At 45.6% G+C, this 27,160-nt stretch overlaps 1 pseudogene; it reads left to right on the forward strand.

Moving 5' to 3' along the window:
- The first annotated feature begins 213 nt into the window (after positions 1-213).
- The window catches only part of LOC118963200, a 44,738-nt pseudogene continuing 17,791 nt past the window's right edge, over positions 214-27,160 (forward strand).

The raw sequence follows: 27,160 nt of genomic DNA on the forward strand, positions 1-27,160 counted from the left end.
ATTGATTCAACGTCATCACGTACCTGTTGTTGTTGTTGTTGTTGTTGAAATGACGTGGAAACAACATTGATTCAACCTTTTTTTTGCCCAGGGGGGTGGCACTCGTGATCATATTCTCAAATATTGTCATCGTGTCTTCGTCACGACATTCTCAAATATTGTCAGATGCTAGTCTTTGTCACAAGCTAATTTCCAATTTCGTCCCCTCGAAAGCCGTCTCTGACCGACACCGACATCCTGTTTGTGAAGATCCATGTTCCCTGGGACACACTGTAAATACGCTGAGCAGATGAATATCAGGATGCCATTCAGGTAGCACTTCCTACGAATTCCCTCTACATAATGCATTATAAACACATTTATAACGCCTCGTGAGCTATACATAATGCATTATAATACGTGACATAAGCGCTTAACAACTATTCATAAACATCTATAACGACAGCTCGTTCAATAACGTTTGATGAGCTCTTTGTATGGCTTGATCCGTTGGGATTCTTCCACCCAACCGACAACGTCTTCTAATTTATTGCATTTTTATTTATTTTTTTTCAGGAAAAAAAATGTACTTTACGGATTGGAAGAGCAAAGTTATGGGCAGGCAAGTGGATTTACGTGATATCTTATTAGGTTCGGGCACAGTGTGATGCCGAGCTTGACTGTCTGAGCACTGCAGAGCACTTTCTAATGAAATACAGGGTCGGGAGCATTCAACACCGTGACGGTGCTGAGCCCGTGGTCGAGTCGCGGTAACACAGCTGGAGTGGCCCTGTTGACGTCACCGTGAGCTGTAGCTGTTATTTTTATTTGTAGAATGGCGAGAGTGAGAACAGTGGGGATGTACAGAAAGCGATAAGAGGTAGAAAGACACAGACAAGAAGGCAGGGAAGTTTGGTCTGGAGTCCAGAGTCCCACTGCTACACTGGTTGTTATATTAAGATGCAAGATGGGCCATCGGGGAGTTAAGTAGAAGAGGGTAAACCGTGATTTGATCACGGAGGGTGAATGGGTCAAACTGGCATCGAGCTCTACCCCAGAGAATTAATGCACGATTTAATGAATTAGTTCAGGATTAGTTTATCCTGCTACTTAAAGATGTTATGTATACGATTGTGAGATATTAAACTGTTTTAAGCCCAATAATAAGTCACACTGAATCACTAAAGAGTGTCTGCTGCAAAGAAACAAGACATAATAATGCAGTCTTCTATTGAGTTTTGACTGTGAAAATGCTAAATGTGATTTCTATGTGATTTTAATGATTATCATTGATCAAATAAAACGATATCTGGTATAATCCTGGTAAATTAAAACCCTGTGTGGTTCTGTTACTAGGCTAATCCTGGTTAATTAATCTGTTTTTCTCTGTCCTCTCTCCCTGAGCCGGTTTCATCTGAGGTGTCGTCAGATAAAGAGTTGGTTACCCAGCAACCCATGAAGCTGGACAAAGAGGCCTTACCTGATCTAGAGGAGACAGACTGCTATACAGCCCCCTTCAGCAGGGCACGCATGCACCAGTAGGTTCTATACCTAACCCTATCCCTTACCTCAACCCCCTAACCCTAACCCTTACCTCAACCCCCTAACCCTTACCTCAACCCCCTAACCTATCCCTAACCCTTACATCAACCCCCTAACCCTTACATCAACCCCCTAACCCTAACCCTTACCTCAACCCCTAACCCTTACATCAACCCCCTAACCCTTACCTCAACCCCCTAACCTATCCCTAACCCTTATATCAACCCCCTAACCCTTACATCAACCCCCTAACCCTTACCTCAACCCCTAACCCTTACATCAACCCCCTAACCTATCCCTAACCCTTACATCAACCCCCTAACCCTTACCTCAACCCCCTAACCCTTACATCAACCCCCAGACCCTAACCCTTACCTCAACCCCCTAACCCTAACCCTTACATCAACCCCCAGACCCTAACCCTTACCTCAACCCCCAAACCCTAACCCTAACCCTTACCTCAACCCCCAAACCTATCCCTAACCATTACCTCAACCCCCAAACCTATCCCTAACCCTTGCCTCAACCCCCTATCCCTAACCTTTACCTCAACCCCCCAACATAACCCTTACCTCAACCCCCTAACCTCAACCCCCTAACCCTAACCCTAACCCTTACCTCAACCCCCAACCTAACCCTTACCTCAACCCCCTAACCTAACCCTTACCTCAACCCCCTAACCAACCCTTACCTCAACCCCAACCTAACCCTTACCTCAACCCCCAACCTAACCCTTACCTCAACCCCCAACCTAACCCTTACCTCAACCCCCTAACCTAACCCTTACCTCAACCCCCTAACCTAACCCTTACCTCAACCCCCTAACCTAACCCTTACCTCAACCCCCTAACCTAACCCTTACCTCAACCCCCAACCTAACCTAAGCCTTACCTCAACCCCAACCTAACCCTAACCCTAAGCCTTACCTCAACCCCCTAACCTAACCCTTACCTCAACCCCCTAACCTAAGCCTTACCTCAACCCCTAACCCTTACCTCAACCCCCTAACCTAAGCCTAACCTTAACCCCCTAACCTAAGCCTAACCTTAACCACCTAACCTAAGCCTTAGCTCAACCCCCTAACCTAAGCCTTAGCTCAACCCCCTAACCTAAGCCTTAGCTCAACCCCCTAACCTAAGCCCTACCTCAACCCCCTAACCTAAGCCTTACCTCAACCCCCTAACCTAAGCCTTACCTCAACCCCCTAACCTAAGCCTTACCTCAACCCCCTAACCTAAGCCTTACCTCAACCCCCTAACCTAAGCCTTACCTCAACCCCCTAACCTGTCTTACCTCAACCCCCTAACCTAAGCCTTACCTCAACCCCCTAACCTAATCCTAACCTCAACCCCCTAACCTAAGCCTTACCTCAACCCCTAACCTAAGCCTTACCTCAACCCCCTAACCTAAGCCTAACCCTAACCTAAGCCTAACCCTAACCCTTACCTCAACCCCCTAACCTAAGCCTTTTCCTAAACCCCCTAACCTAAGCCTTTTCCTAAACCCCCTAACCTAACCCTTACCTCAACCCCCTAACCTCAACCCCTAACCTTAACCTTTACCTCTACCCCCTAACCTAACCCTAACCCTTACCTCAACCCCCTAACCCTTACCTCAACCCCCTAACCTAACCCAAGCCTTACCTCAACCCCCTAACCTAAGCCTAACCTCAACCCCCTAACCTAACCCTAACCTCAACCCCCTAACCTAACCCTAACCTCAACCCCCTAACCTAACCCTAACCTCGACCCCCTAACCTAACCCTAACCTCAACCCCCTAACCTAAGCCTTACCTCAACCCCCTAACCTTACCCTAACCCTTACCTCAACCCCCTAACCCTTACCTCAACCCCCTAACCTAACCCTAACCCTTACCTCAACCCCCTATCCTTACCCTAACCCTTACCTCAACCCCGTACCCTAACCCTAACCCTTACCTCAACCCCGTACCCTAACCCTAACCCTTACCTCAACCCCCTATCCTTACCCTAACCCTTACCTCAACCCCCTAACCCTTACCTCAACCTTTACCTCAACCCCCTAACCCTAACCTCAACACCCTAACCCTTACCTCAACCCCCTAACCCTAACCCTTACCTCAACCCCCTTACCCTAACCCTTACCTCAACCCCCTTACCTCAACCCTCTAACCTAACCCTTACCTCAACTCCCTTACCCTAACCCTAATTCTTACCTCAACCCCCTAACCCTAACCCTTACCCCAGTCACTCCAACACTCTGACAGTCACTCTAACACTAACACTCAATCTGACACAAACAGCTTGTGAGATAGACTGGCTCATGTGTGTTTATTACAGGCTACACTGGAGGAGGAAGAGATTAAGTTATCTTTAGACAGTGACGGCAGTGTTCTGTCTCTGTTATGATAAACTCCCCTGCTAGCATCTCAATCCTCCCATCAAATAGACTAGCTTGAATGAAATGTTATCTGTTTGTGTGAATTAGAGGCAACAGAGGACGGAATGATGATAGAATGACTGCAAATAAAGATGCTATAGTCCAGCTCATAATGGCAGCTGCCGTCTCCATGACAACACTCTCTTTACTGTCTCTATGACAACTCCCCCTTTCTTTACTGTCTCTGACAACTCCCCTTTCTTTACCGTCTCTATGACAACACTCTCTTTACTGTCTCTATGACAACTCCCCCTTTCTTTACTGTCTCTGACAACCCCTTTCTTTGCCGTCTCTATGACAACTCCCCTTTCTTTACTGTCTCTATGACAACTCCCCCTTTCTTTACTGTCTCTGACAACGCCCCCTTTCTTTGCTGTCTCTATGACAACTCCCCCTTTCTTTCCTGTCTCTATGACAACTCTCCCTTTCTTTTCGGTCTCTCTGACAACTCCCCCTTTCTTTTCAGTCTCTGACAACTCCCGCTTTCTTTCCGGTCTCTATGACAACTCCCGCTTTCTTTCCGTCTCTATGACAACTCCCGCTTTCTTTCCGGTCTCTATGACAACTCCCCCTTTCTTTTCGGTCTCTATGACAACTCCCCCTTTCTTTTCGGTCTCTGACAACTCCCCCTTTCTTTTCGGTCTCTGACAACTCCCCCTTTCTTTTCGGTCTCTGACAACTCCCCCTTTCTTTACGGTCTCTATGACAACTCCCCCTTTCTTTACAGTCTCTGACAACTCCCCCTTTCTTTACCGTCTTTTTGACAACTCCCCCTTTCTTTCCAGTCTCTATGACAACTCCCCCTTTCTTTTTGGTCTCTATGACAACTCCCCCTTTCTTTATGGTCTCTGACAACTCCCGCTTTCTTTCCGGTCTCTATGACAACTCCCCCTTTATTTTCGGTCTCTATGACAACTCCCCCTTTCTTTTCGGTCTCTGACAACTCCTCCTTTCTTTTCGGTCTCTGACAACTCCCCCTTTCTTTACGGTCTCTCTGACAACTCCCCCTTTCTTTACGGTCTCTCTGACAACTCCCCCTTTCTTTACGGTCTCTCTGACAACTCCCACTTTCTTTACGGTCTCTCTGACAACTCCCCCTTTCTTTTCGGTCTCTGACAACTCCCCCTTTCTTTACGGTCTCTGACAACTCCCCCTTTCTTTACGGTCTCTATGACAACTCCCCCTTTCTTTACGGTCTCTATGACAACTCCCCCTTTCTTTTCGGTCTCTGACAACTCCCCCTTTCTTTTCGGTCTCTGACAACTCCCCCTTTCTTTTCAGTCTCTGACAACTCCCCCTTTCTTTACGGTCTCTATGACAACTCCCCCTTTCTTTACTCTATGACAACAAGGAGAGGGACGGAAGCTATACTGTGTTACATGTGGGGTCCCAGGTTCGAGCCCAGGTAGGGGCGAGGAGAGGGACGGAAGCTATACTGTGTTACATGTGGGGTCCCAGGTTCGAGCCCAAGTGAGGGCGAGGAGAGGGACGGAAGCTATACTGTGTGACGTGGGGTCCCAGGTTCGGTGGTTAATCGACGTCGAGAGGGAGGGAGTGACTGAGTGTCTGAAGAGTGACTGTTGGTTCTCTCTGCAGTTATATGGATGATTTACCATATCATAATAATGCTGACCTTTTGTTGGTTTGACTTTCCTCTCTCAGTTTTACCATCAACAACAGACAGACGTTCTTCTCCAACTCCACCAGAAGCAGAATAGTCCACCATGTTCTCCAACGCACCAAGTATGAGGACGGGAAGTCTAAGATGGGTACGGAGCTACGCTATCTATATCTATCTATCTACGGAGCTACGCTATCTATATCTATCTATCTATCTACGGAGCTACGCTATCTATATCTATCTATCTATCTACGGAGCTACGCTATCTATATCTATCTATCTATCTACGGAGCTACGCTATCTATATCTATCTATCTATCTACGGAGCTACGCTATCTATATCTATCTATCTATCGATCTACGGAGCTACGCTATCTATATCTATCTATCTATCTACGGAGCTACGCTATCTATATATATCTATCTACGGAGCTACGCTATCTATATCTATCTATCTATCTACGGAGCTACGCTATCTATCTATAGTGCATTCGGGAAACTATTCGGACCCCTTCACTTTTTCCACATTTTATTATGTTACAGCCTTATTCTAAAATGTATTAAATCGTTTTTTTCCCTTTTCAATCTACACACAATACCCCATAATGACAAAGAAAAACCATTTTTTTTATAATTAACTTAAATATAACTTACATAAGTATTCAGACCCTTTACTCTGTACTTTGTTGAACCACTTTTTCCAGCGATTACAGCATTGAGTCTTCTTGGGTATGACGCTACAAGCTTGGCACAGCTGTATTTGGGGAGTTTCTCAAGCTCTGTCAGGTTGGATGGGGAGCGTCGCTGCACAGCTATTTTTAGGTCTTTCCAGAGATGTTCGATCTTGTTCAAGTCTACGCTCTGGCTGGGCCACTCAAGGACATTAATTGAGGACGCGGCTAGGGATGCCATTTGGGCCGGCAGCCTTGCGAGAGCCCACAGTCCGTGGTAGCGGAAAGTTGATTAGCAGTGGTCCAATGTTTTTCCAAGGCGAGTACTACAGTCAATGTGTTGATAGAGTTTTACTCAAATTTGCTAAAAATCCCCAGCTACAATAAATGTTGCCTCAAGATATGGGGTTTCCAGTTTGCGTAAAATCCAGTGTAGTTCTTTGAAGGACGGTTGTATTGAGCTTTCCTCGTGCTCTTGAGGGAGACTATATTCTACGGTGACAGCAGTGGCCACAGGCAGAACATCACTAGCGGTTTCCATCGACTTCTCCGATCGTAGCGGGTGAAGTATGGTTCCAACATGTTGACATGACTCAGACAGATTTTTGGTCCCTGTGCTCCTGATGATGTAATCCAGATGTATTTATTACTATTCACTATGGGGTAAGGGTTAGGGTTAGGGTTAGGGGTAAGGGCCTGAAAAGTGAGCTTGCAACGGGTAACAAAACCAGGACTTGGTCAACTCACATCGAAAGTGCGGTTTTGGGACTTTTTCGATTTCATTTTCATTTGCGCCTTCTCCACTTTCTCCCAGGTGCGGTGCAAACTGTATCGACAAGAGCTAACGTGCTTCAACAGTTCAGTTTTTTTGTTTAATGTGTTGCCCTGCAACAACCTCTCTCTCTCTCTCTCTCAGCAAGATCAAATTAATCTGACATGATGTGCCGAACAAGAGTTAATTAAGACTAATACCGAGACATTCCTTAATAACCTCCCACACTGCAAACAACATAAGAGGCACCTGTTCATCCCAATCTTTCTCAAAATCAAAGGTGTGAACTCTCAACATAAATTTGATAATCTGATAATCTCTAAAGATCAGGGTGGGGTTAAAAAAAACTTTTTTTTATTTGTCATTATGGGATTTATTATATTAATGAGGGAGATATTTTTGGGTGGGGATGTGGAAAAAAGTTGAGGGGTCTGAATACTTTCCAAATGCATTGTATAAACCGAAAGGTTGCTAGATCGAATCCCCGAGTTGGCAAGGTAAACATCTGTCGTTCTTCCCCTGAACAAGGCAGTTAACCCACTGTTCCTAGGCCGTCATTGTAAATAAGAATTTGTTCTTAACTGACTTGTCTAGTTAAATAAAGGTTAAATAAATAAATAAAAATAAACCTGGAATTACCCCCACGACTGTTGAATACCTGTAGCAGTATATGTAGCTTTGCCTTGATTGTGGGGCGGGGCTAATGCCATCGAACATAACTAGCTCACCATTGACCTTCTCTGTGTTGTGGAAATTTCCTGTATTACCAAATCAGAGCAATCCACACACAAGTCAGAGTTATCATAAAGTCCATCTTTAATTATATGAGCTTCACCATAGCCCTGTGACTCTCAGATCAATTCAGTGTCTATAAATGAATTCTCTGAGAATCCTTACATAATGGCAACTGAGATCCTTTATAGCAAAGACACACATAGCCAGACAGCATAGGCTATAAATTATCGTTCAGTTTGGTCTCCAAAACTAAGTTCTTATCTTGGTACCACTTAAGACCCAAACATTACCTCATCCAATGGCATATATCAATTGTCAATTCTAGACACTCCCATCAAAAATACAATCCCTCCTGGACAAGCTCACGGAGAGGAGTGACTGGCACACAGACATTGTGGAGCCACCTAACTGGTTCCCCATTAATCACACCATCCCTTCACATGGTTTAGGAATAGTTACAGACACATTCACAGATAAGACAAACCCGACCTTTCCCCTCTCTGGGCCCAAGTTACTTTTACCCACATAAGCATGCTAATGAAAATGAATAAAACATATTATTTATCAATGTTACCTAAAGAATTCTGATTCTGCCACAACATCTGTTTATATAATGCAATGTAATAATCATTATTAGAACTGTGGTAGCGTTAGACAAGAGGCCACCACTGAGGATTCTGTCTAAATTATGATTGGGGTCTAGCAATGTATTTTGAGTCTTGGGAAGGGAAACGAGTATGAGTTTTGAATTATAACATATTTCCGGTCCACTATGATTCTTTTTGGCAGGACGATATTAAGTGTTTTTTTCTCTTCTATTGTAGGTATCAACAGGTTATTGGGCAATGGAACATATGAGGCGGCATTTCCTCCACACGAGGTACGAACATCGTTATAATGATATTAAAAATCTAATTTTGATTTGTCACATGCGCCGAATACAACAGACATTACCGTGAAATGTTTACTTTACAAGCCCTTAACCCCCGTAACCAACCATTCAGTTTTAAGAAAAATAAGAGTTAAGAGAAAATATTTACTAAATAAACTAAAGTAAAAAAATAAGAGCAACAATAAAATAACAATAACGAGGCTATATACAGGAGGTACCGGGTCAATGTGCGGGGGTTCAGGTTAGTCGAGGTAATTTATGTAATATGTACAGTACCAGTCAAAAGTTTTAGAACACCTGCTCATTCAAGGGTTTATCTTTATTTTTTTACTATTTTCTACATTGTAGACTAATAGTGAAGACATCAAAACCATGAAATAACATATATGGAATCATGTAGTAACCAAAAAAGTGTTAAACAAATCAACATATATTTTATATTTGAGATTCTTCTGAGTAGCCAGCCTTTGCCGTGATGACAGCTTTGCTCACTCTTAGAATTCTCTTAACCAGCTTCACCTAGAAAATGATTTCACATGGGCCTTACTTCACATGATATAGCTAAATACTTACAACCACATAGGCCAATAAATATATTATTATTTTTCTTTAGGTTATTTAATTAACCTACATGTTATTTCAAGTTATCTGTTTGGAGCGCAATAACACATTGTTTAAAAATACTTGCATATGAATGGGTCAATTAAAGGCATCTAGTGTCTATGTTAACTTAGATTTTTCTTTTAACAATGTGTTATTGCGCTCCAAGGGGATAACTTGAAGGTTGTCAATGATTAGTTATTGGAGAAACAAGACCAAGATGAGACTCTGGACAGGGCGGATACGAAATAATCTAAAGAAAAATATGATTTGAAATGAATGTCAAATGTTTTATGCAACAGTATCTTCTGCTTTAAAAATACAAAATAAATTAAAAAAAACTACTTTTAACAACCATCAGAATTTGGTCCAACGCCAACATGTTAGCAAAGAATTAAGTGTAGGCAAAGTGATCGTGTAATAATGCTAGGCTAAAATGTTTTTACCATGACAACATTTGACAGTCACATTCACTGTGGTTATCTGAAGCGCAATTTATTATTCCCCATCATTTGCAACAATGTCGATGGGCGTCGTTACAATTTTTCCTTTGCGGTACCTCAAACTGTCGTGATAACCAGCTGAGATTTAACTTTTATGAGTTGATTTTACTCATGGCTCAAACTTTGTCTGGGCTGTGTCGTAACATCATCCTAAAATCTACTCTGAGCTGGGATTTTTGTTGTTGCCTTAAAACATGTTTTAACAGGATTCCTATTACTTTTTCTGAGATGCGTTGTGGATACGGGCCCAGGGCCCGGTTTCCCCAAAAGTATCTTAAGTCCATCATTAGAACCTTTGTAGGAGCATTGTTAAATCTATGAGCTGTTTCCCAAAACCTTCATTACTAAAATTGCGCTTGAAAATGCTCCTAATTTACGGACTGCCTCAGCCCACTTTTAGAACAGCTAAGTGTGTGGTAAAATAATTGTTTCCCTCCTAACCCGTGATTTTATACACAGAAGATCTCCGCTAAAATGTTTATCTGTCTCTCTGTGACCGACCGATACGAGGTTGAATACACATACAGAGTTGCCTATGTCCTTTGCAATTATCACAAACAAGCGAAGGATAAAAAGATGCTTAAAATGAAAACCGAGACGACTGCATTAAAAGATAAATAGCCTCACCCACAGTATAGGCTATACGCCTAATATATTTCAATGATATTGAAATCAATTTCATATTCATTCAATTGAGTTTTATTTGGCTACTGTCTTGTAATTTTTTTGTCTCAGGTTATGTAGCCTAACCGGTGATCAACAATGTGCTAAATCTTAAATTAGAGCATTAGTTTAAGGTAAGCATTAGAATAAGCCGCCTCAATATTTGCATAATCCTTTCTTTCGACAAATTCCTCAATTTAGTGAACATTCTAAATTGCACTTAGCGAACATTCTATTAGCCAACATTCTAAGCTGCACTTAGTGAACATTCTATTAGCCAACATTCTAAACTGCACTTAGCGAACATTCTATTAGCCAACATTCTAAGCTGCACTTAGTGAACATTCTATTAGCCAACATTCTAAACTGCACTTAGTGAACATTCTATTAGCCAACATTCTAAGCTGCACTTAGCGAACATTCTATTAGCCAACATTCTAAGCTGCACTTAGTGAACATTCTATTAGCCAACATTCTAAACTGCATTTAGCGAACATTCTATTAGCCAACATTCTAAGCTGCACTTAGCGAACATTCTATTAGCCAACATTCTAAGCTGCACTTAGCGAACATTCTCTCTGTGTGGTGTATTTGGAAACACATTATATCTTCTGCCGTTGCGTCGTTAAAATACTCGTAAGCCTAAATTCCATCGCTATCGGGAAACCGGGCCCTGTTATTGTTTTAACAATTACATTAGAAAGATAAGGATTGCTATACAGTACATCAGTGTTACTAACCGTATCGGGCTGTTGTATTTGGCATAGTCAGCAGGATTTGATTTATCAACTCCAACTCCACCTGTTACATAAGGTTCTGTGTCTCTGTTTCAGGGTGGATACAAATAGTTGGCTACAGCCCATACAGTATGGAACTAGTCTGTCACTACAGATGTAGGATCTTAATTTGATCACCCTGTTGCAGGAGAACTTTCCTGCTCAGCAGGAAATGTAAACTTGTAGTGTATTTGAGGTTTTAAAAGGCTTAATTATAATCCACATAATTCACATATCCTGTTGCTGGGGGGATTATATTCCTGCTGTAGCAAACTGGCTCAAATAAATCCTACATCTGAATACACCTGTTAATTCTCTGGATACCAAAAGTAGATAGAGTGGTGGGACTAGACCAGTGACCACCTGTCTTCCACTTATGTTAATTCTCTATGTCCTTGTGTTCCAGGGTGGCTATAGGAGTCGACACCCTATTAATACCCACGGTGCCCAGAACCACAGACACCTGCTGTACGAGAGGTGGGCTCGCTGGGGCATGTGGTACAAGTACCAACCCCTCGACCTTATCAGGTAGGTGTGTGTGTGTATGTGGTGGTGTGCATGTGTGGCGTGGTGGTACACTCTTAGAGAAAAAAAGGTGCTATCTAGTATTTAAAAGGGTTCTTCAGCTGTCACAATAGGAGAACCATTTGAAGAACCCATTTTGGTTCCAGGTAGAACCCTTTCCACAGAGGGTTCTACATGTAACCAAAAAGAGTTCTCCTATGCGAACAGCCAAAGAACAATTTTGGTGTGTGTGTTTGTGTGTGTGTGTGCAATTGTGAGAAAGAACCTCCACAGGGGAACCCAAGCAAAGTTCCCTTCTCAGGAGTCCTATCTAAATTAAATACAGCCGATCATAGCTAGGTCTGAGCCGGTCCAATGTACCAGTTGACCCATAGCTAGGTCTGAGCCGGTCCAATGTACCAGTTGACCCATAGCTAGGTCTGAGCCGGTCCAATGTACCAGTTGACCCATAGCTAGGTCTGAGCCGGTCCAATGTACCAGTTGACCCATAGCTAGGTCTGAGCCGGTCCAATGTACCAGTTGACCCATAGCTACGTCTGAGCCGGTCCAATTGGATTTCTCTCCTCTGAACATGTCCCATTTTAAAAGTAAACCCCAGTCGGGAGGTTTTTGACACTGGGCCTATATCTTGTGCCCTGGGCTTCTTTCCTCTGTATGAAACACAACTGGGCTTCTTTCCTCTATATGAAACACAACTGGGCTTTGTTCCTCTGTATGAAACACAACTTGGCTTCGTTCCTCTGTATGAAACACAACTGGGCTTCTTTCCTCTGTATGAAACACAACTTGGCTTTGTTCCTCTGTATGAAACACAACTTGGCTTCGGTCCTCTGTATGAAACACAACTTGGCTTCGTTCCTCTGTATGAAACACAACTTGGCTTCGTTCCTCTGTATGAAACACAACTTGGCTTCGTTCCTCTGTATGAAACACAACTTGGCTTCGTTCCTCTGTATGAAACACAACTTGGCTTCGTTCCTCTGTATGAAACACAACTTGGCTTCGTTCCTCTGTATGAAACACAACTTGGCTTCGTTCCTCTGTATGAAACACAACTTGGCTTCGTTCCTCTGTATGAAACACACAAGTGAAACACAACAACTTTTAATTCAACCCCATGAAGCTCGCTACCTGTGATGGTTTTCCTAATCTATTACGTTTGTTGGACTCCTGATGAAGCAAAATGTTGTGATGAGATGCAGTAAAATTGTTAGTTGTGCATCAAAGATCCCGTCTGTGATCTCGTTTCTTCACTTTTTATTGTTTTTTCATTCGTCCATCTACCTGGAAACATGATAGGTGTGCTTAATATACCTGTACTCATTTATATTAACGGAGTTGCTTCCTTTCAGGCAAATACAGCTGGGTCTGAATGGCTCCAATTTAATCCATGCATGTCGGGAGTTTTACTAATCTATTCTCTCTATTGGACTTTTCATGCACTACGGGCTTTACTTTAGGGAGAAGGTCGGCCTGTACCTTGCCTGGTTGGTTACAAAGAACTTGTTCCTGCCAGGCGAATACAGCCGGGTCGGATTTTAAGGTCAACCCCAACTAAGCTTTTGCTAATCTATCTTGTTCATTGGACTTTCCTCTCCAGGCGTTACTTTGGGGAGAAGATTGGGCTGTACTTTGCCTGGTTGGGCTGGTACACTGGCATGCTGATCCCTGCAGCTCTGGTGGGTCTCTTCGTCTTCCTCTACGGACTCCTTACTATGGACACTAGTCAAGTCAGGTCAGTCAAGACACATCAGGGGTTAAACTGGGCCGGGTCCCGACAGATCCGAGACGTCACACCAATGATCCAAATGAGAGCCAGTCGTTGTAGCACAGGGAACGAAGTATGCACGCACAGTCGTTGTAGCACAGGGAGAGAAGTATGCACGCCCAGTCGTTGTAGCACAGGGAGAGAAGTATGCACGCCCAGTCGTTGTAGCACAGGGAGAGAAGGTATGCACGCCCAGTCGTTGTAGCACAGGGAGAGAAGGTATGCACGCCCAGTCGTTGTAGCACAGGAGAGAAGTATGCACGCACAGTCGTTGTAGCACAGGGAGAGAAGGTATGCACGCCCAGTCGTTGTAGCACAGGGAGAGAAGTATGCACGCCAGTCGTTGTAGCACAGGGAGAGAAGTATGCACGCCCAGTCGTTGTAGCACAGGGAGAGAGTATGCACGCCCAGTCGTGTAGCACAGGGAGAGAAGTATACACGCCCAGCTCGTTGTAGCACAGGGAGAGAAGTATGCACGCCCAGTCGTTGTAGCACAGGGAGAGAAGTATGCATGCCTAGTCGTTGTAGCACAGGGAGAGAAGGTATGCACGCCCAGTCGTTGTAGCACAGGGAGAGAAGGTATGCACGCCCAGTCGTTGTAGCACAGGGAGAGAAGGTATGCACGCCCAGTCGTTGTAGCACAGGGAGAGAAGGTATGCAAGCCCAGTCGTTGTAGCACAGGGAGAGAAGGTATGCACGCCCAGTCGTTGTAGCACAGGGAGAGAAGTATGCACGCCCAGTCGTTGTAGCACAGGGAGAGAAGTATGCACGCCCAGTCGTTGTAGCACAGGGAGAGAAGTATGCACGCCCAGTCGTTGTAGCACAGGGAGAGAAGTATGCACGCCCAGTCGTTGTAGCACAGGGAGAGAAGGTATGCACGCCCAGTCGTTGTAGCACAGGGAGAGAAGGTATGCACGCCCAGTCGTTGTAGCACAGGGAGAGAAGGTATGCACGCCCAGTCGTTGTAGCACAGGGAGAGAAGGTATGCACGCCCAGTCGTTGTAGCCGACAACATTCTTAATGCAGTCGTGGGAAAACATAGCTTTTGAAAGCAGTTTTGAAGGTCACTGTTAAGAGGAAGATCACTGACCTTTCTGTTGTTACTAGGCTGTACTAATTTGTCAAACGCACCATTTAGAACCCGTTTTTTAGCAGCGTCAATGGCGTTAAAATGCACGGGGACGCCCCTGTAACAGGGGTCCGGTGTGACGTCCTACAGTATATTCACAGGACATGATCCTTGGTTAGCTGAGTGCCATTCAAGTCATCAATATGTTGCTAACTAGCAACAAGCTAGCCCAATTGTTTACATTATAGCATTTGCACTCTAGCTAACGATTAGCCCAATTGTTTACATTATAGCATTTGGGCTCTAGCTAACGATTAGCCCAATTATTTACACTAGAGAGTTTGCGCTCTAGCTAACGATTAGCCCAATTGTTTACACTAGAGAGTTTGCGCTCTAGCTAACGATTAGCCCAATTGTTTACACTAGAGAGTTTGCGCTCTAGCTAACGATTAGCCCAATTGTTTACACTAGAGAGTTTGCGCTCTAGCTAACGATTAGCCCAATTATTTACACTAGAGAGTTTGCACTCTAGCTAACGATTAGCCCAATTATTTACATTAACGCATTTGCACTCTAGCTAACGATTAGCCCAATTATTTACACCAGAGAGTTTGCGCTCTAGCTAACGATTAGCCCAATTATTTACACTAGAGAGTTTGCGCTCTAGCTAACGATTAGCCCAATTATTTACACTAGAGAGTTTGCTCTCTAGCTAACGATTAGCCCAATTATTTACACTAGAGAGTTTACGATCAAGCTAACGATTAGCCCAACGGGGTACATGCAGATGGGCAACCCTCGGCCTATTTATTTATAGCCACTATGCTGCATCTGATATGGGGTACATCAGGTGATGATGCTTATTGCTAAGTAACACACCTGACTGATAATATGGACCAATATGTCATTTCTATGTCATTATATTTTAGATGTCAGCTTCATTTTATTTTCATTTATTCTGTAGAATGTCCTTTTTAAAAATAAAAAAAAGTGACCAGAACAGTCATTCTCCCCCATTAAATTGTAGGTCCATCTGCAACCCCATCTCCCCCCCACCCACTCCGCCCTTCGGTTGGGGTTTTCATGTCCTTTTTAAGTGTTTTTAAGACATGAATATCTGTCTGTCTATTTTGTCCCATCAGTAAAGAGATCTGTGAGGCCAACACAACAATCATGTGTCCCATGTGTGAGCAGAACTGCAAACCCTGGAAACTCAGTGACAGCTGTGTCTATGCTAAGGTCAGTAATACAACCATGAAGCTATTCTATTATGTTATCCATCTTGGTAGCTCTAGTACTGTAGTAAACAGTACTGTACTGTAGTAAACAGAAGTACTATTGTGGTTAGCTAGTACTGTAGTAAACAGAAGTAATATTACTGTTAGCTAGTACTGTTACTGTCCATGAGGATCCCACTAGGGTTGGGGCCTGTTACATTTAAATTCCAGTCCATTCAGGAAATTCCAATTCTCTTTAATGCTTTTCAGTAGCTAGGTTCCCATCCAATTGGCAACAGAATTTTCATGTGAATATTCTAGAATCCGCAACTAAGAAATATGCAAATTTTTCCCACCAGTGGTGTGTTTCCACCAAACAGACTTGTTTCCACCAAACAGACTTGTTCCACTGTTCCACCAAACAGACTGGCCTCTCTATGCTGACCAACTCAGTGGCCTTGTGGTTAGAGCTGAGATTGGAAGTTTGGGAGTTCGATCCCTGGCCGAGTCACACCGAAGACTGTTGTTTGTCGCACTGCTTTGCTTTATCTTGGCCAGGTCGCAGTTGTAAATGAGAACTTGGGGGGGGGGGGGGGGTGTACTGAAGAGATAGACTAGTGTCCTATCCAGGGGGGGTGTACTGAGGAGATAGACTAGTGTCCTGTCCAGGGGGGTGTACTGAGGAGATAGACTAGTGTCCTGTCCAGGGGGGGTGTACTGAGGAGATAGACTAGTGTCATGTCCAGGGGGTGCACTGAGGAGATAGACTAGTGTCCTGTCCAGGGGGGGGGTGTACTGAGGAGATAGACTAGTGCCCTGTCCAGGGGGTGCACATGAGGAGATAGACTAGTGTCCTGTTCCAGGGGGGGTGTACTGAGGAGGTAGACTAGTGTCCTGTCCAGGGGTGTACTGAGGAGATAGACTAGTGTCCTATCCAGGGGGTGTACTGAGAGATAGACTAGTGTCCTATCCAGGGGGTGTGTACTGAGGAGATAGACTAGTGTCCTAGCCGGGGGTGTACTGAGGAGATAGACTAGTGTCCTGTCCAGGGGGTGTACTGAGGAGATAGACTAGTGTCCTATCCAGGGGGTGTACTGAGGAGATAGACTAGTGTCCTATCCAGGGGGGTGTGTACTGAGGAGATAGACTAGTGTCCTATCCGGGGGGTGTACTGAGGAGATAGACTAGTGTCCTGTCGCAGGGGGGGTGTACTGAGGAGATAGACTAGTGTCCTGTCCGGGGGTGTACTGAGGAGATAGACTAGTGTCCTGTCCAGGGGGGGTGTACTGAGGAGATAGACTAGTGTCCTTATCCAGGGGGGGGTGTACTGAGGAGATAGACTAGTTCCTGTCCAGGGGGGGGGGTGTACTGAGGAGATAGACTAGTGTCCTGTCCAGGGGGGTGTACTGAGGAGATAGACTAGTGTCCTGTCCAGGGGGGGTGTACTGAGGAGGATAGACTAGTGTCATGTCCAGGGGGTGCACTGAGGAGATAGACTAGTGTCCTGTCCAGGGGGGGGGTGTACTGAGGAGATAGACTAGTGCCCTGTCCAGGGGGGGGGTGTACTGAGGAGATAGACTAGTGCCGCCTGTCCAGGGGGTGCACTGAGGAGATAGACTAGTGTCCTGTCCAGGGGGGTGTACTGAGGAGAGTAGACTAGTGTCCTGTCCAGGGGGGGTGTACTGAGGAGATAGACTAGTGTCCTATCCAGGGGGTGTACTGAGGAGATAGACTAGTGTCCTGTCCAGGGGGTGTACTGAGGAGATAGACTAGTGTCCTATCCAGGGGTGTGTACTGAGGAGATAGACTAGTGTCCTATCCGGGGGGTGTGTACTGAGGAGATAGACTAGTGTCCTATCCAGGGGGTGTACTGAGGAGATAGACTAGTGTCATGTCCAGGGGGGTGTACTGAGGAGATAGACTAGTGTCCATATCCAGGGGGTGGTGTACTGAGGAATAGACTAGTGTCCTATCCGGGGGTGTACTGATGGAGATAGACTAGTGTCCTGTCCAGGGGGGGTGTACTGAGGAGATAGACTAGTGTCCTATCCAGGGGGGTGTACTGAGGAGATAGACTAGTGTCCTGTCCAGGGGGTGTACTGAGGGAGATAGACTAGTGTCCTATCCAGGGGGTGTACTGAGGAGATAGACTAGTGTCATGTCCAGGGGTGTACTGAGGATATAGACTAGTGTCCTATCCGGGTGTGTACGAGGCAGATAGACTAGCGTCCTATCCGGGGGGTGTACTGATGAGATAGACTAGTGTCCTATCAGGGGGTGTACTGAGGAGATAGACTAGTGTCATGTCCAGGGGTGCACTGAGGAGATAAGACTAGTGTCCTGGCCTAGGGGGGGGGGGGGGGGGGGGGGGGGGGGGGGGGGGGGGGGGGGGGGGGGGGGGTGTACTGAGGAGATAGACTAGTGTCCTATCCAGGGGGTGTACTGAGGAGATAGACTATGTCATGTCCAGGGGTTGCACTGAGGAGATAGACTAGTGTCCTGTCCCAGGGGGGGGGGGGGGGGGGGGGGGGGGGGGGGGGGGGGGGATAGGATAGACTAGTGTCCTATCCAGGGGGTGTACTGAGGAGATAGACTAGTGTCCTATCCGGGGTGTGTACTGAGGAGATAGACTAGTGTCCTATCCGGGGGTGTACTGAGGAGATAGACTAGTGTCCTATCCAGGGGGTGTACTGAGGAGATAGACTAGTGTCATGTCCAGGGGGTGCACTGAGGAGATAGACTAGTGTCATGTCCAGGGGGTGCACTGAGGAGATAGACTAGTGTCCTGTCCAGGGGGGGGGTGTACTGAGGAGATAGACTAGTGTCATGTCCAGGGGGTGCACTGAGGAGATAGACTAGTGTCCTATCCAGGGGGGGAGTACTGAGGATATAGACTAGTGTCCTGTCCAGGGGGTGCAGGCCTACTTGTACATCAAGCTTCCTCACTCTACAGAAACGGGAGATAAGCTCCTGCTCCTATGAGCCGTTCCAGCATGTGCAGGGCTACTTACTTACTATGCTGAGCTTTCACGACTGGAAGGTTTAGTAGACGTATGACCTGCCATAAAATATATGTATTTTGTATTTAACCTTTATTTAACTAGGCAAGAACAAATTCTTATTTACAATGACGGCCTACACTGGCCAAATCCAGACGACGCTGGGTCAACCCAGACGTGCACCACCCCACGGCCGGTTGTTATACGGCCTGGATTCAAACCAGGGTGTCTGCAGTGCCTTAGACGGCTGCGCCACTTGGGAGCCCAATGGGCTGTGGATATATTTCCAGGCAAATGGGAAGTGGGCTGAACTGGTTGAAAGGACATCATTACAACCAGTTTTGCCTGCTGGGATGTCATCGACGTTTGTGTCAAGGTGCCTCGTTCCAGCAGGTAATGACAGTATTGATTCCAACCCAAGGGAATTGTTTATTTACCTCTGTGTCTGTTTCTGCAGGTGACCCATCTCTTTGACAATGGAGGAACTGTGTTCTTTGCTATCTTCATGGCTATATGGGGTAAATACATTTTTCTCAGTTTCTCTCTCTCTCTTGGACTCCCCCTCCTCTCTCTCTCTCTCTCTCTCGCGCTCTCTCTCTCTTACTCTCCCCCTTCCCCCCCTCACTCTCTCTCTCGCTCTCTCTTGGTCTCCCCCTCTCTCTCTCTCTCTCTCTCTCTCTCTCTCTCTCTCTCTCTCTCTCTCTCTCTCTCTCCTCTCTCCTCTCTCCTCTCTCCTCTCTCCTCTCTCCTCTCTCCTCTCTCGCTCTCTCGCTCTCTCGCTCTCTCTCTCTTGCTCTCCCCCCTCCCCTCTCTCTTGCTCTCCCCCCTCCCCTCTCTCTCTCTTGCTCCCCCCCCCCTCCCTGTCTCTGGTATTCATGTTTGATACCATTCCATTCACTCCATTCCTGACATTATTATGAGTAAAATAAAGAACAGAGTAGCAGCTGTGTATGTGTGTGTGTGCAATGTGTGTGTGTGTGTGTGTAATGTATGTTTCTGACACCCTCTGATATAGAGGTCCTGGATGGCAGGGAGCTGGGCCCCAGTGATGTACTGGGCTGTCCGCACCACCCTCTGATATTGAGGTCGTGGATGGCAGGGAGCTGGGCCCCAGTGATGTACTGGGCTGTCCACACCACCCTCTGGTATAGAGGTCCTGGATGGCAGGGAGCTGGGCCCCAGTGATGTACTGGGCTGTCCTCATCACCACCTGATATAGAGGTCCTGGATGGCAGGGAGCTGGGCCCCAGTGATGTACTGGGCTGTCCACACCATCCTCTGATATAGAGGTCCTGGATGGCAGGGAGCTGGGCCCCAGTGATGTACTGGGCTGTCCTCACCACCCTCTGATATAGAGGTCGTGGATGGCAGGGAGCTGGGCCCCAGTGATGTACTGGGCTGTCCTCACTACCCTCTGATATAGAGGTCCTGGATGTCAGGGAGCTGGGCCCCAGTGATGTACTGGGCTGTCCGCACCATCCTCTGATATAGAGGTCCTGGATGGCAGGGAGCTAGGCCCAGTGATGTACTGGGCTGTCCTCACCACCCTCTGATATAGAGGTCCTGGATGGCAGGGAGCTGGGCCCCAGTGATGTACTGGGCTGTCCGCACCACCCTCTGGTATAGAGGTCCTGGATGGCAGGGAGCTGGGCCCAGTGATGTACTGGGCTGTCCGCACCATCCTCTGATATAGAGGTCCTGGATGGCAGGGAGCTGGGCCCCAGTGATGTACTGGGCTGTCCGCACCACCCTCTGATATAGAGGTCCTAGACGACAAGGAGCTCTGCCCCAATGATGTACTGGGCTGTCCGCACCACCCTCAGGTATAGAGGTCCTAGATGACAAGGGAGCTCTGCCCCAGTGATGTACTAGGCTGTCCTCAGCACCCTCTGATATAGAGGTCCTAGACGACAGGGAGCTCTGCCCCAGTGATGTACTAGGCTGTCCTCAGCACCCTCTGATATAGAGGTCCTAGACGACAGGGAGCTCTGCCCCAGTGATGTACTAGGCTGTCCTCAGCACCCTCTGATATAGAGGTCCTAGACGACAGGGAGCTCTGCCCCAGTGATGTACTAGGCTGTCCTCAGCACCCTCTGATATAGAGGTCCTAGACGACAGGGAGCTCTGCCCCAGTGATGTACTAGGCTGTCCTCAGCACCCTCTGATATAGAGGTCCTAGACGACAGGGAGCTCTGCCCCAGTGATGTACTAGGCTGTCCTCAGCACCCTCTGATATAGAGGTCCTAGACGACAGGGAGCTCTGCCCCAGTGATGTACTAGGCTGTCCTCAGCACCCTCTGATATAGAGGTCCTAGACGACAGGGAGCTCTGCCCCAGTGATGTACTAGGCTGTCCTCAGCACCCTCTGATATAGAGGTCCAGGGTCTTTCTCTCAATTGCATGTTCCAATGGCCCAAGAGATTTAGTTATTTTCAATAATTTGTGGGCAAACACACACAAACCATTAACAATGACACAACTGTGGCCAGCATTTAATATATTTATCTCTGAACTCAACTGATAGTTTTAGAGCTGCTCTGAAAAACTAAGGAACTTCTTCACCTGAAAAATCAAGACAATAACTAGAGAGCCAGATACAGTGGGGCAAAAAAAGGTATTTAGTCAGCCACCAATTGTGCAAGTTCTCCCACTTAAAAAGATGAGAGAGGCCTGTAATTTTCATCATAGGTACACTTACACTATGTAAGACAAAAGGAGAAACATCCAGAAAATCACATTGTAGGATTTTTGTATTAATTTATTTGCAAATTATGGTGGAAAATAAGTATGAGAGTAAGAGGATAAAACCCACACAGTACCACACTGATGTTAGCATACACCACACCTGGCTGTTGGACTGTGTCCCAACATCGTTCTCTAACACTTTCCCAAAGCAATCTTTAAATACCTCCACTCAGACCTTAATAAAGTACATGGAAAACATCCATATGGCACCCTATTCCCTACATAGTGCACTACTTTAGACCAGGGCCCTATAGAACCCTATTCCCTATATAGTGCACTACTTTAGATCAGAGCCCTATAGAACCCTATTCCCTATATAGTGCACTACTTTTGACCAACGCCCATTGGTGCAGGGCACGAATCTGATTATCAACCCAAATAGCACTGTAGCAGTAATCAAATGCTCTCTATACCAACTGAGCTACACAGGCATTTTGTCTAGTGGAAAGCCTCTGTTCTTCTGGGAAGGCTTTCCACTAGATGTTGGAACATTGCTGCGGGGACTTGCTTCCATTCAGCCACAAGAGCATTAGTGAGGTCGGGCACTGATGTTGGGCGATTAGGCCTGGCTCACAGTCGGCGTTCCAATTCATCCCAAAGGCGTTTGATGGGGTTGAGGTCAGGGCTCTGTGCAGGCCAGTCATGTGCAGGCCAGATACACCAACCTCGACAAACCATTTCTTTATTGTCCTCGGTTTTTGACTGTCATGCAGAAACAGGAAAGGGCCTGTCCCAAAACTGTTGCCACAAAGTAGTCTAGAATGTCATTGTATGCTGTAGCGTTAAGATTTCCCTTAATTGGAACTAAGGGGCCTAGCCCGAACCATGAAAAAAAGCCCCAGATCATTATTCCTCCTCCACCAAACTTTACAGTTGGCACTCTACATTCGGACAGGTAGGATTCTCCTGGCATCCGCCAAACCAAGATTCATCCATTGGACTGCCAGATGGTGAAGCGTGATTCATCCCTCCAGAGAACACGTTTCCACTCCTCCAGAATCCCAATGCACCACTCCAGTCAACGCTTGGCATTGCGCATGGTGATCTTAGGCTTGTGTTTGGTGGCCAAGGAAACCCACGGCTGCTGGGCCATGTAAACACACTTTATGACGCTCCCCACAAGACAGTTATTGTGCTGACGTTGCTTCCAGAGGCAGTTTGGAACTCGGTAGTGAGTGCTGCGTTACGCGCTTCAGCACTCGGCGGTTGTGTGGCCTACCACTTTGCGGCTGAGCCGTTGTTGCTCCTAGACATTTCAACTTCACAATAAGAGCACTTACAGTTGACCCGGGTCAGCTCTAGCAGAGCAGAAAATTGATGAACAATCCTATGACGTTGCCAAGTTGAAATTCACTGAGCTCTTTATAAGGCCATTCTAATGCCAATGTTTGTCTATGGAGATTGCATGGATGTTCTCGATTTTATACACCTGTCAGCAATGGGTGTGGCTGAAATAGCTGAATCCATTCATTTGAAGGGGTGTTCACATACCTGTACTTGTGTGTATACAGTTGAAGTCAGAAGTTTACATACACCTTATACAAATACATTTAAACTTAGTTTTTCACAATTCCTGACATTTAATCCTAGTAAAAATTCCCTGTTTTAGGTCAGTTAGGATCACCACTTTATTTTAAGAATGTGAAATGTCAGAATAACAGTAGACAATGATTTATTTCAGCTTTTATTTTTTTAATCAGTGGGTCAAGAGTTTACACACTCAATTAGTATTTGGTAGCATTGCCTTTTAATTGTTTAACTTGGGTCAAACATTTCGGGTAGCCTTCCACAAGCTTCCCACAATAAGTTGGGTGAATTTTGGCCCATTCTTCCTGACAGGGCTGGTGTAACTGAGTCAGGTTTGTAGGTCTCCTTGCTCGCACACACTTTTTCAGTTCTGCCCACAAATTTTCTATGGGATTGAGGTTAGGGCTTTGTGATGGCCACTCCAATACCTTGACTTTGTTCTCCTTAAGCCATTTTGCCACAACTTTAGAAGTATGCTTGGTGTCATTGTCCATTTGGAAGACCCATTTGCGACCAAGCTTTAACTTCCTGACTGATGTTTTGAGATGTTGCTTCAATATATCCACATAATTTTACTCCCTCATGATTGCATCTATTTTGTGAAGTGCACAAGTCCCCCCTGCAGCAAAGCACCCCACAACATGATGCTGCCACCCCGTGCTTCACGGTTGGGATGGTGTTCTTCGGCTTGCAAGCCTCCCCTTTTTCCTCCAAACATAACAATGGTCATTATGGCCAAACAGTTCTAGTTTTGTTTCATCAGACCAGAGGACATTTCTCCAAAAACTACAATCTTTGTCCCCATGTGAAGTTGCAAAACGTAGTCTGGCTTTTTTATGGTGATTTGGGAGCAGTGGCTTTACTGTGGCTTTACTGTGGATATAGATACTTTTGTACCTGTTTCCTCCAGCATCTTCACAAGGTCCTTTGCTGTTGTTCTGGGATTGATTCGCACTTTTCGCACCGAAGTATGTTTATCTCTAGGAGACAGAACGCGTCTCCTTCCTGAACAGTATGACGGCTGCATGGTCCCATGGTGTTTATACTTGCTTACTATTGTTTGTACAGATGAACGTGGTACCTTCAGGCATTTGGAAATTGCTCCCAAGGATGAACCAGACTTGTGGAGGTCTACAATTTTTTTCTGAGGTTTTGGCTGATTTCTTTAGATTTTCCCATGATGTCAAGCAAAGAGGTACTGAGTTTGAAGCTAGGCCTTGAAATACATCAACAGGTACACCTCCAATTGACTCAAATTATGTAAATTAGCCTATCAGAAACGTCTAAAGCCATGACATAATTTTCTGGAATTTTCTAAGCTGTTTAAAGGCACAGTCAATTTAGTGTATGTAAACCTCTGACCCACTGGAATTGTGATACAGTGAGTGATAACTGAAATAATCTGTCTGTAAACAATTGTTGTAAAAATGACTTGTGTCATGCACAAAGTAGATGTCCTAACCGACTTGCCAAAACTATAGTTTGTTAACAAGAAATGTGTGGAGTGGTTGAAAAATTAGTTTTAAGTGTATGTAAACTTCCAACTTCAACTGTATTCAGTGTATTTACACCAGGGGGGAATTTACACAAGATGTACTAAGAATGGTAGGAACACCAGTAGATATATTAGAGTAAGTTATGTCAAGAATCCAGTGTGTAAATAAATATATGATGTGTATTACTGCGTTGTTGATTTTAAGGGATTGTTAATAAGTGTTTCACTAAAAAAAAAGCCCTCAATACAACAGGTAGTTCTGCTGTCTACCTTGTTGTATTTCATTTGATTTAAACGGTGTAAATACACTCGTAGAAATATTATGATGAGCTACGTCGGGGGGGATACAGTATTTAAATACACAGTGTGAAACAGGAAGTATTATGATGAGCTGGGGGGATACAGTATTTAAATACACAGTGTGAAACAGGAAGTGACCAGTGGATTGGTGTCTCTAGCATGTGACAGCAGCGTTGGCTGTGTAGGTGTTGTGTAGGTGTTGTGTAGGTGTGTATGTGCAGTGTAGGTGTCGTGTAAGTGTCGTGTAGGTGTCGTGTATGTGTCGTGTAGGTGTAGTGTAGGTGTGTAGACCAGGTGAAAGAGCCCAGACATCTAAAGCTTGTTTTTCTCCATCTACGCTCTCTCTCTTTAAACAGAAGTGTCGTGTAGGTGTAGTGTAGGTGTGTAGACGAGGTGAAAGAGCCCAGACATCTAAAGCTTGTTTTTCCCCATCTACTCTCTCTCTTAAACAGAAGTGTCGTGTAGGTGTCGTGTAGGTGTCGTGTAGGTGTCGTTGTAGGTGTCGTGTAGGTGTCGTGTAGGTGTCGTGTATGTGTCGTGTAGGTGTGTAGACCAGGTGAAAGAGCCAGACATCTAAAGCTTGTTTTTCCCCATCTACTCTCCTCTCTCTTTAAAACAGAAGTGGGTCAGGCTCCATTCAAGTTGAATCTTGCTGCACATTAAAAATACATTTGAATCACTCTTTGAAGTCACCATGTTCTCATGTGTATCCAATGTTCTGAGTTTAGGGAATGTGCCGTAGAGATATTTCCCCTTTTGAGAATTCAAATTTCAATGTGGGCCCTCCCACAATTGTCAAAGATATTGACTTTAGGTACCCCCCCCCCCCTCCCCCCAAGAGACATCAGGCACCCCCAAGAGACATCAGACACCCCCAAGAGACATCAGACACCCCAAGAGAACATCAGGCACCCCCAAGAGACATCAGGCACCCCCAAGAGACATCAGGCACCCCAAGAGACATCAGGCACCCCCAAGAGACATCAGGCCACCCCCAAGAGACATCAGGCACCCCCAAGAGACATCAGGCACCCCCAAGAGACATCAGACACCCCCAAGAGACATCAGGCACCCCCAAGAGACATCAGGCACCCCCAAGAGGCATCAGACACCCCCAAGAGCTATCGTTCCACTCCTTGCCAATCGTCATGCCTAACATGATATGTCACAGAGTACAAGGAGTGGAATATTAGCAAAACAGGTTCAGGAATTTCAGGCTACTGGAATGAATCACCGAAGTCATTCCGTGAAGGTTGATCGATCCCTCCTCCGTGTTCCGTGTTCCGTTGGAATGTTGTCCCTGTAGCCCACGGTGTTCCTGGAGTTCTGGAAGAGGAGGAGGGCGGAGCTGACGTATGACTGGGACCCTCATCGACTGGGAGGAGGAAGAGGTTGGTCCAGACAGATGTATCTGTTTTTTTTTTTTAGCATGTGAAATAATGTCAGAGACATCTACATGTATGTACACCAAGTGTTCAGGTCATTTCTCATTCAGCAATATCTGGTTATTTGACATGATTTCAGCTATTTCAATGTTTCTTATGATACAGTCGAGCATTGTGTGGATGGGAGGTATCTTTTGATTGGTTTCAGTCAGAATATCAGAGTAATTGAAATGATACACTGCAGTGTATGCGTCTTTGTCCCAGGAGAATCTGCGTCCCCAGTTCGAAGCCAAGTACTCCAGGTTAGAGAGAGTAAACCATATCTCTGGCAAGCCAGAGCCTTCCAGCCCTTCACTGACAAACTCAGCAGACTCATGATCTCTGTGTCTGGCATCTTCTTCATGGTAAGACCTTGTCATCGCAATGAGTTATCAGGCTGTACTGTGGATCTGTGTCTTTCTGTTTGTGTCTGGGATCTACTTGTCATCGCATGAGTTATTCAGGCTGTACTGTGGATCTGTGTCTTTCTGCTTGTGTCTGGGATCTACTTCATGGTAAGACCTTGTCATCGCATGATTTATCAGGCTGTACTGTGGATCTGTGTCTTTCTGCTTGTGTCTGGGATCTACTTCACAGGTAAGACCTTCCATCACACAAACACAAGGCTTTTGCTGTAGATCTGTCCTCAGTGTGTACATACTGTAAGGGTTTGGGGTCAATTCCATTTCAATCAGTACATTCTAGAAGTACACTGAAGTGTTTTAATTGAAAATAGAATTGGAATTTTGGTTTACATTCTAAATTGACTGAATTTAAAAATAACTGACCCCCCCCCCCCCCCCCCCCCCCCCCCCCCAAAAAAAAAAAAAAACCCTGGAACACAGTTTTCTAACTACTAGAGTGATGAACTTTCTAGCAGCCTACTACCACCCCCTGGTGGAGGGAACCCATCAATACA

Source organism: Oncorhynchus mykiss, unplaced genomic scaffold (genome assembly GCF_013265735.2).
Source record: "Oncorhynchus mykiss isolate Arlee unplaced genomic scaffold, USDA_OmykA_1.1 un_scaffold_842, whole genome shotgun sequence".
NCBI lineage: Eukaryota > Metazoa > Chordata > Actinopteri > Salmoniformes > Salmonidae > Oncorhynchus > Oncorhynchus mykiss.